The following is a 9,350-nucleotide window of genomic DNA, read 5'->3' on the forward strand; positions in this document are numbered from 1 at the left end:
ATTCTAATTCCTCACCTTAATTAAATAATATAAAATAAAAAGCAATTAAAAAGGGAAATAGGAAATTCTAAATACTTGGAAAAAATGGAACTATGTCACTAAGTCACTTCATGTTAAGAATAGAGAGTTGAAGTTTTCAGCACATGTCCAGAGGATAACTAAAAGACGGAAATTGAGTTTATAACAATGTGACATCTAGGGCTGAGTTCCAAGCTAAGCATGGCTCAAAGGACCAGGTCAGGTTGCCAAAGGTAAAGCACTCTTTGTCATGTGCCAGAGGTTTGAATATTACATGCCTGAGAGAAGAGAAAAAAGACGGCAATTATTCAAGTCAAATTCCAGCTGCTTCTCTAGTTGGCTTGTGCATATTCTGAATAAATATCAAATAAATCGTTTCTCTCCTTCACAGCAAGTAGTAAGGCTGATATTTCCTGCTCATAGGCAAGGCTGGCTCTATGAAAAGATGTAAGAAATTGTTCAGGTGGAGTGATTTATGGAATATCAAATGCTTTCACTTTGCCAAATAACTTCCCTTAAAATATGTGTGTGTGTGCATATGGCGTATGGTTGCCCAAATTCCCACCTTTGACAGTGGAAGCCTTTAAGTTAAAGCAGTATATTTTTCTGTTTCAAACAGAAAATCGACGAAGTTTAAGAAATTTGATAATGTCCATGTTGCATAGTGTATGTCATGTATGACTGATGCGTGTTTTCATAGCTCTTGAGAGGAAAAACTCATTGAAAAGTACCAAAATTTAAAATGAAAACATCAGTGTATATAATAAATTGGCTTCAAGGTTTTCATAATACATACTACACTCATACACACTGTGAAATGCAGTATGCACCAGGATTTATTGCTCACAAGTACAAGAAAACTGTGAACAGTCTAAATGTTCATTAGTAGAAAATAGTTAAATAAATTAATGCAAAGGGATATAATGCAGGAATTTAACAAAAAGTACATCCACATATGCTTATTGAAAAAAAATTGCCAAGATAAGTTATTAAGTGAGATAAAAGATACAAAGACAGAATACATAGTGTGATCTTTTTTTCTGTATAACTATACTTGCAGACATGTATTTATACATACATGAATTATAGCTGATTGTCTAACTTGATGTATTTCACTTATGCACAGACATTCATGAATGGATACACAAGAAACTGTTCTTAAAGACTACATATGAGTGGTTAGGATAATTAATTTTCATTTCATTTCGTATCATTTCTATTCAACATAATTTTTAGGCATTGCTTAACAGTGAATACCTCTTGTCCCCTCTACTCTTATTCACATCCTCACTATCATTTAATTCTTTGAGCTATCAGAACTAATCTTATTATACCCATTATACTGTTGACCTCAATAAAAATAAGAAACCCAAGATTCCCAGGTTACCCCCCATTCCTTAGATTCTCACCCCCAAGCACTTTTTAGATCTTTTAATCTGCTCCATCTTTCCTTCCTATCCAAATAAATATTATAACTGTGCCTCTGAAATTCAGTCTGTCGTCAGTAAAATCTTTCTCTTCTCCACTTGTTCCTTCTCTTTGTTACAAACTGAAACTTGTTTCTCCTGTGCAGATTCTGCTTCCCTTGTAACCCTGTCAAATAGTGGCTAGATGACTGATCCATATCCTTCTTGTATCTCTTTGTCATTTCTAGATAATTCTCCTTACCAACTTCCTAACACATTCCGGTCTAACTCTCTTGTCATCAAACTATATCTGTGCTGTCTTTCCTTGGTGTCATGTTCTACTGATGACTCACTCTTGTTCTTTAAAATTTTAGCACTGTCTCACTGCCGTTCTCTGTAGCACTACTCCTGTCGTAATCAGTGGTGATTTTAATATCCATGTAGATAATCATTTTGATACTCTAACATATAATTCTTTCACTTCCTGTTTGTCAATGACCTGTCCACCACCCTATCTCAGCCAATCCCACCCTCTCCTATTGGAAATAACTGGAACCCCTTCATCATTCTACTTCACCTTATCACCCCCACCTCTCATCTTTTCAACTCACTCTCAGTACTGTGACGATTCTTTGACTCCATTGCTATACATAATTTACTGATTTATTTCACTTGACTACTTCTACCCACCTCAAATTGTCATTCCCCTAATTTCTCATATTAGATTCTTTGATCTTTTATTATAATCGCTTTCCTGCTACCCTTCAGCTTACTTGCTCTTTTCTCACTTCATTGTATTCACTTGCAGAAATGCCAGCTGTTAATAAAATCCAATATTCTGACTAATCTGTGCCTGCACAGCCTAATATAACTGAAGAAATATATACAACCAACAACAGCTTACTAGGATGACATTAAATTTGCAACTATTCCCCTCAGTAAAACCCTAGTGCTGCTTAGCATCATTATGCTATTCTCTAGTCCATTCACTTGCTTACTTAAATAGACCTCTCCTCTTTCACTAAACTTTCCAAATCTCTTCCTCTATCCTTACTCTTTCTAATTATCTTGGGGTTATTTTATGTTCAAGAAAATAGAAGCAATCATAAAACAATATTAGCATTTTACCATCTACAACTCTTAATATGTCAGCATCTGTATCTGTACAAAATGCCTTCCATCCTGTAACGATGAATGAATGATTCAATTTCTCGACCTGGGCATTGCATTATATTTAGGTTTCCATGGGACAGATCCACTTATTCTCAAGTGGGTGGCTGTTTGAGTAGTATTTATGTCTGTGATATTGAGATTCATAAAAAGAAACATATATTTGGTTTTCATCCCTGTTTCTGGCACAGAGCTCCTAAATCTTTTGGAATTTCCTAAATGATAAGAGCTATAAAAGTGCCTTTTGTTATGTTAATGAGGTGACTTTTACAGCAGAACCTGAGAATGGGGGCTGGTTGCCAGTGGAGCCAACCATGCGATTAGAGGGTTAGAATGTTCAGTCCCACCCCTACCTCTCACTTCCAGGAATGGGAGAGGGGCTGGTGATTGAGTTCAATAGCCAATGGGCAATGATTTAATAAATCATGTCTATTCAATAAAGCCTCCATAAATACTCAAAAGTATGGGATTTAGAAAGCTTCTGGATTCATGAACAGGTGGAGATTGGGGGAGAAGGGGTGCCTGAGGAAGACATGGAAGCTTCATGCCCTTCTCCCATATCTTGCCCTATGCACCTCTTCCATCTGGCTATTCCTAAGTCATATCCTTGTACAACAAACCAGTAATGTAGTTAAGTAAAATATATCTGAGTTCTTCAAGCTGCGCTAGCAAATTAATTGACCCCAACGAGGGGAATGTTGGAACCTCTGATCTATAGCCAGTAGGTCAGAAGCACAGATGATAACCTGGATTTGAGATTGGCGTCTGAAGTTTTGGGGAGTACGGGAGGAAGCAGTCTTGGACTGAACCCTTAACCTACAGGATCTGATACTTCAGCTCTCATTCTTTCTTAAACTCACTCCACCCAGGCTTTGTCCTACCTCTTTGCTCAAGTATAGATTTTTAAGTCACTACAATCAATGATCTCTTCTTAGGCCACCTCTTACTGGACCTATCAGCACCATTTGAGAGGCTGACCACTTCTCTTTTCTTGAAACCCATTCTTTACTCATCACCAAGGATGGAACTATTACTCTGTTTTTCTTCTATTTCATTGGCTTCTCTGTTTCAATTTCCTTTGTCAGTTCCTACACCACTCTCTGACAATTAAATATTGGTGTGCACTGATATTAGACTTTTTTGATTTTCTGTTTAGATGATGTGTTAGATCGATTGTAAATATCCTCTCCATTTATTTTTTGATCTGAAGCCATGCATCTGCAATTTGATGTGGTGATTCTTGCCGTCAAAAGGTGGGGTCTATTTCCCAATCTTTTTCATGTGGATTGTCTTTAACAGAGTGCGACAGGAATAATGTTGTGCCAGTTCTAAGCCTCAAAAGACCTTGTACACTTTCACTTTCTCATTGGGAACAATATGACCATCACGTGAACAAGGCTGGCTTAGCTTGCTGGATGAAGGAAAATATACATTTCAATTATATCTGTTATCCCAGATGAGTGCCAAGGAACTATCTAACATATAAAAGAAGCCAATGTAAAATAGTTGCTTCCTGGTCAACCTAGCAGTTGACTACAGGTGTGTCTAAGACACAAGCCTGTCTAAGACAAAATGAGTCTAGTCTGGCTCAGCAGAACTACCTAAGTGACCCATAGACAGGAGAACAATAATGAATATGTATTTTTGAAGCCACCTTATTAGGTAGTAGTTTTCTAACTGCTAATGTGTGAAGGAAGGGAACAATGTATGGCCAAATCCTTCAAACCATTAGACTCCTTTGAAAGTAGGAAAAAATTTATCTGCCTACAATAATTGGTTTATTATAGTCATCAGATAACTAGAGAGTTCTTTGCTCTTCTAGGTTCTAAGACATACTTTTTTTAACCAAGAATGTGAAGGAAGGGGTAAAGAAGGGTTTGGGGCCACTGGAGAGTAAATCTTAATACAGTCATATGTCACTTAATGATGGGGATACATTGTGAGAAATGAGTCATTAGGTGATTTCATGATTTTGCTGTTGTGTGTACATTATATAGACATTATATAGAGTGTACTTAAACAAACCTAGATTTTATAGTCTACTACACATCTAAGCTATATGATATTCACATTATGGGACCACAGTCGTATATGTGGCCCATCATTGACCTGAAACGTCAATATGTAGTATATGATTGTAATAAGATTTAAAGATCTTGTGAACTGAAACTGAGAGATCTTATTCTTTTCAACTCAATGTTTGCCTTCTAGAGAGCCTAGGGAAGTTGTAAGAACAGGGAAAATAAATTTAAAAGTTATATCAGGGGCTTGTCCCATGGCTAAGTGGTTAAGTTCAGGCACTCTGCTTCGGTGGCCCAGGGTTTTGCCAGTTTGATCCTAGGCATGGATCCAGCACCGCTCATCAAGCCATGCTGAGGTGGTGTCGCACATAGCAGAACTAGAAGGACCTAAAACTAGAATATACAACTATGTACTGGGGTCTTTGGGGAGAAGAAGAAAAAAAGAAAAGATTGGCAACAGACGTTAGCTCAGGGCCAGTCTTAAAAAAAAAATGTTATGTCAATAAGAAGAAAGTGAAGAAGAGGGTAGAAGTTATTTGAATGTTAATTTTAAAAGAAAGGAATGACTGAGACATAGAAAACTGTAACAGGTTATTGTAACAAGAAATAGATTTGGGAACTTTTCCCCTTCCAAATTCTGTATCGGAATCATTTTAATGCTCTTGCCAACTTTTATAGAAAAATATATGTTCTCTTAATCATTGGATAAATATTTAAACAAATAAGTTTGTTTTAATTCCTTTTAAACCATTTTTTCTAGTTTTATGTAATATATAAGAATTGATATCTCTAAGTAGATCACATTACATAACACACTAGCATAATATTAATATCAATAAATACTTGATGGTATATTATTTGTTGACATCTAGGAGAAACTGTACACCTGAAGGGAGAGAACTTGAAATTTTTAAGAAAGATAGAAAATGAGGAAAAATCTAGAGGTTGGATCATGTTGGGGCCCAGAATTAATGAGTAATGGGGGCAGACATTGCAACACTGAATACCTGACTTAGTGACATAGAGAGAGAGAGAGAGAGAGAGAGAGAATAGATCAAGTTCATATAGAGCAATTGATACGTGAACTGTCAGTAGCAACAAGCATATCCAGTATCTACATCTGGGTTTTATAATTTCATTCCTCAATAAAAGGAATCATGGGTTCCTGGATGATTCTAGGACTGGGGAAGGAAATACTCAAGATGAGCCGGTAGCTTCTTGTGGCATCAGGAAGTAGGGAAGTACACACATACACACACAAACACACACTGATGTGAGTGTATCAAAGGGACATATGAGCCAAATGAAACAGCTCTCAATTGCCAAAGCTTGAAAAATTTGAGCAAAAACAAAAAATAGTATTGGCATATAACCCAAAGTATAAATAAATATCTATGAGCACATTCTGATATAAGTAATTGATTGGATAAAAAATAAATGAGAATACACAAATATTCCAAACACAGTTCCAGATAATTAATATAGATACTCCCTTCTCAAGAAGATGAAGCCCTCCTTAAGTATGGGCTGTTCATAGTGACTTATTCCAAAGAGTAAAGTATAAAAATGGAGAAAAAGTTACTTTACAGTAACAGATAAACATGACAAACACAACCTAAGCCAGTTGATCAAAGTTAATGTCAACATTAAGTCATCTTGGTAGAATCTACTCTTGATGCGATGTTATGAATGTGGCATTTTGCCTCTGTGATCTTTCTCCACAAAAATACATAACTCCAGACTAATAATAACATTTACAAAAAGCAGATAAGCCAAAATTTAAGAAGATTCTAGAAAAATCTCACCCATACTTCTCAAAACCAGCAAGATCATCAAAAATAGAGAGTCTGAGAAACTGTCACATACAAGGAACTTAAAGATACCTGAATACTAAATCTAATAAGAAGTGTTGGATAGGATTCTGGAACACAGAAGAACATTAGGTAAAAACTAAGAAAACATGAATAAAGTATGGGCTGTAGTTCATGAGAATGTATCAAAATTGGTTCATTAGTTGTGACAAAGTTCGTGCATTTCACATCGGTGGTCTGGGTTCGCTGGTTTGGATCCCAGGTGCCGACCTATGCACCACTTGTCAGGCCATGCTGTGCTAGGCTTCCCACATAAAATGTAGGAAAATGGGCACAGATGTTATCTCAGGGCCAGTCTTCCTCAGCAAAAAGAGGAGGATTGGCAGCAGATATTAGCTCAGGGCTAAACTTCCTCAAAAAAAATATAAATAAATAATAAAAATTAAAATTCTATTTAAAGAAATTGTGTGTAACTCAATTATATATGAAAGTGTTAAAAATAAGTTTGTTTTGTGTAAACTAAAAACTTTGAGCCTACCATCCAACCTGCTTGAGTCTCTACATACTGTACAAATCCTGCTCTCTGGCCTAAAGACTCTTCCATGGAGCACTAAAGCTTCAGAGAACAGAAGAATCCACTGACCCAAAGAATGAGATTACTCTTGAGAGTCATGAAATGAGTCTAATAATGTCAATATTCTAGTAGGAGAGAAAAAATGAATTTTCAGCACTTGATCTCCCTTCCTCCACGACATACAAAAGTGCATATACTAGCACTGTGCTGACACAGGAAACTGCTTAGTAATTGGGAACGAGGTTAACGCTAATTTGGATAATGAACACCACATTATGGACTTGCACATAGAAAAAGAAGAGAATGGTAAGTGGAAAGATAGAAGTAAGATATTATTTCATAGAATTCCATCACCTCATAAGTGGTTAATATTTTCCTTATTTGTTCTAAGAAACTGTGTAGATAGGATTTGTGGTTCTTCATTCTCCAAAATAATAAAGCCATATACATTGCTTCTATCATTTGGGAGAACATAAGTCAAATGCAGCCCTGGAAGCGTTTATGTTTGAGCACTCTATCTTTTAAGATGTTACAAACAGTTCCCCTATCTCTATTTTAGTTTATTATTCTTCACTATGTAATATATACTGTACTATCAAAAATGCATATTTCTCGGGGGTGGGCAGAGCAGAATGGAGGGGTGAGCTGACCCAGGATTCTCTCCCCTCCAAAATACAACAAAAGATTGGAAGAACTGAATTTCAGAGAATAAACATAATGCCAGCTCGTTAGAGACCTACTATACCAAGAAGGCTGAGATCATAAACCTAGCTTTACACCTTCGGAGGCGCCGGAATGGTAGGAGAGAACATCGCTCCCTCCCCTAGAGTCTGCGATCGCTGTGGCGCGGGTCGGGAAGGAGCGGTGGAGGGGCTGCGCGACCGGGGGATCATCCAGGACTCCTGCCGCTGATCCACTGGAGACCTGCTGACGGGGGGGAAGCTTCCGTCTGCGGGGACCCTATAAATCAAGGGCCTTGGGAGACCAGAGAACAGAACTGATCTGAACCCAGACGGGCGCGTGTGAGTAACAGCCCCTCCCCCACAGCAAAGCCAGTGGGCTCAGCCATCTTGCCCCAAGGTGGAGAGCTAACACGCCGCTCTCGACCCCCATCTAGTCGCGACAGGCTGTAACTGCAACTGAATTCTACCACCATGAGAAAAACCGCTCCTCTACCATCCAGCAATTTATAAAAGCCCCAGACCAGAAGGAAAACAATAAAAACACAGAATTAAGTCCTGAGGACTTGGAATTAGGTAAACTAAGTGATAATGAATTCAGAGAAGCTATAATCAAAAAACTCAATGAGGTAGACAGAAAGATAGAGAAACAAGCCGAGTTCTGGAGTTACTTCACAAAAGAGATTGAAATCATAAAGAAGAATCAAACAGAATTACTTGAGATGAAAAACACAATAGACCAGTTAAAACAGAATACGGATTCCCTGAATGCCCGTGTAGACAACCTAGAGGAGCAAATCAGCATAATCGAGGACAGACAGGCTAAATGGCACCGGACAGAGGAAGAAAGAGAACTAAGAATTAAAAAAAATGAGGAAAATCTCCGAGACATAATGGATTCAATGAGGAGTAAGAACATAAGGATCATAGGAATTCCCGAGAATATGGAAAAGGAAAATGGAGCAGAAAGTGTGCTTAACGAAATTATTGAAGAGAACTTCCCAAATCTAGGGATCAACGGAGAAATGTGTGTAGAGGAGGGTTTTAGATCTCCTAGATTTTTCAATGTAAAAAGACCCACCGCAAGGCACATAATAGTAAAGTTGGCACATAGGAATGATAAGGAAAGAATACTCAGGGAAGTAAGAAACAAAAAGAGAATAACCTATAAAGGAGCCCCTATCAGACTGTCAGCGGATTTCTCTACAGAAACCCTACAAGCTAGGAGAGAATGGAGTGATATATTCAAAGCTTTAAAGGATAAAAACCTTCAGCCAAGAATACTCTATCCAGCAAGAATTTCCTTCAGATATGAGGGAGAAATTAAATCTTTTCCAGACAAACAAAAGTTAAGGGAATTTGTAACTAAAAGCCCTCCATTACAAGAAATCCTCAAGAAGGCTCTCATACTTGAAAAAAGAAAAAAGGGAGAAAGGAGACACAATCCACAGATTAGGGAGACCGATGGACAGAACCAGAACAGGATAGCAAATATTCAACTATAGCATTAGGGTAAAAATAAGGAAACTACCAAAACAAGGATGATCTTAGCACTCTAACTACAAATTAATAAGACGAGTTGGAATAAAAAATGAAAATAATTATTTAGGAGGGGAAGATCAAAGGGTCTAAATCAGTATTGGTCGAGTAAGTAAGAGACCACCAGAGAA

The sequence above is a fragment of the Equus asinus genome, chromosome 3 (genome assembly GCF_041296235.1).
Source record: "Equus asinus isolate D_3611 breed Donkey chromosome 3, EquAss-T2T_v2, whole genome shotgun sequence".
Classification (NCBI taxonomy): domain Eukaryota; kingdom Metazoa; phylum Chordata; class Mammalia; order Perissodactyla; family Equidae; genus Equus; species Equus asinus.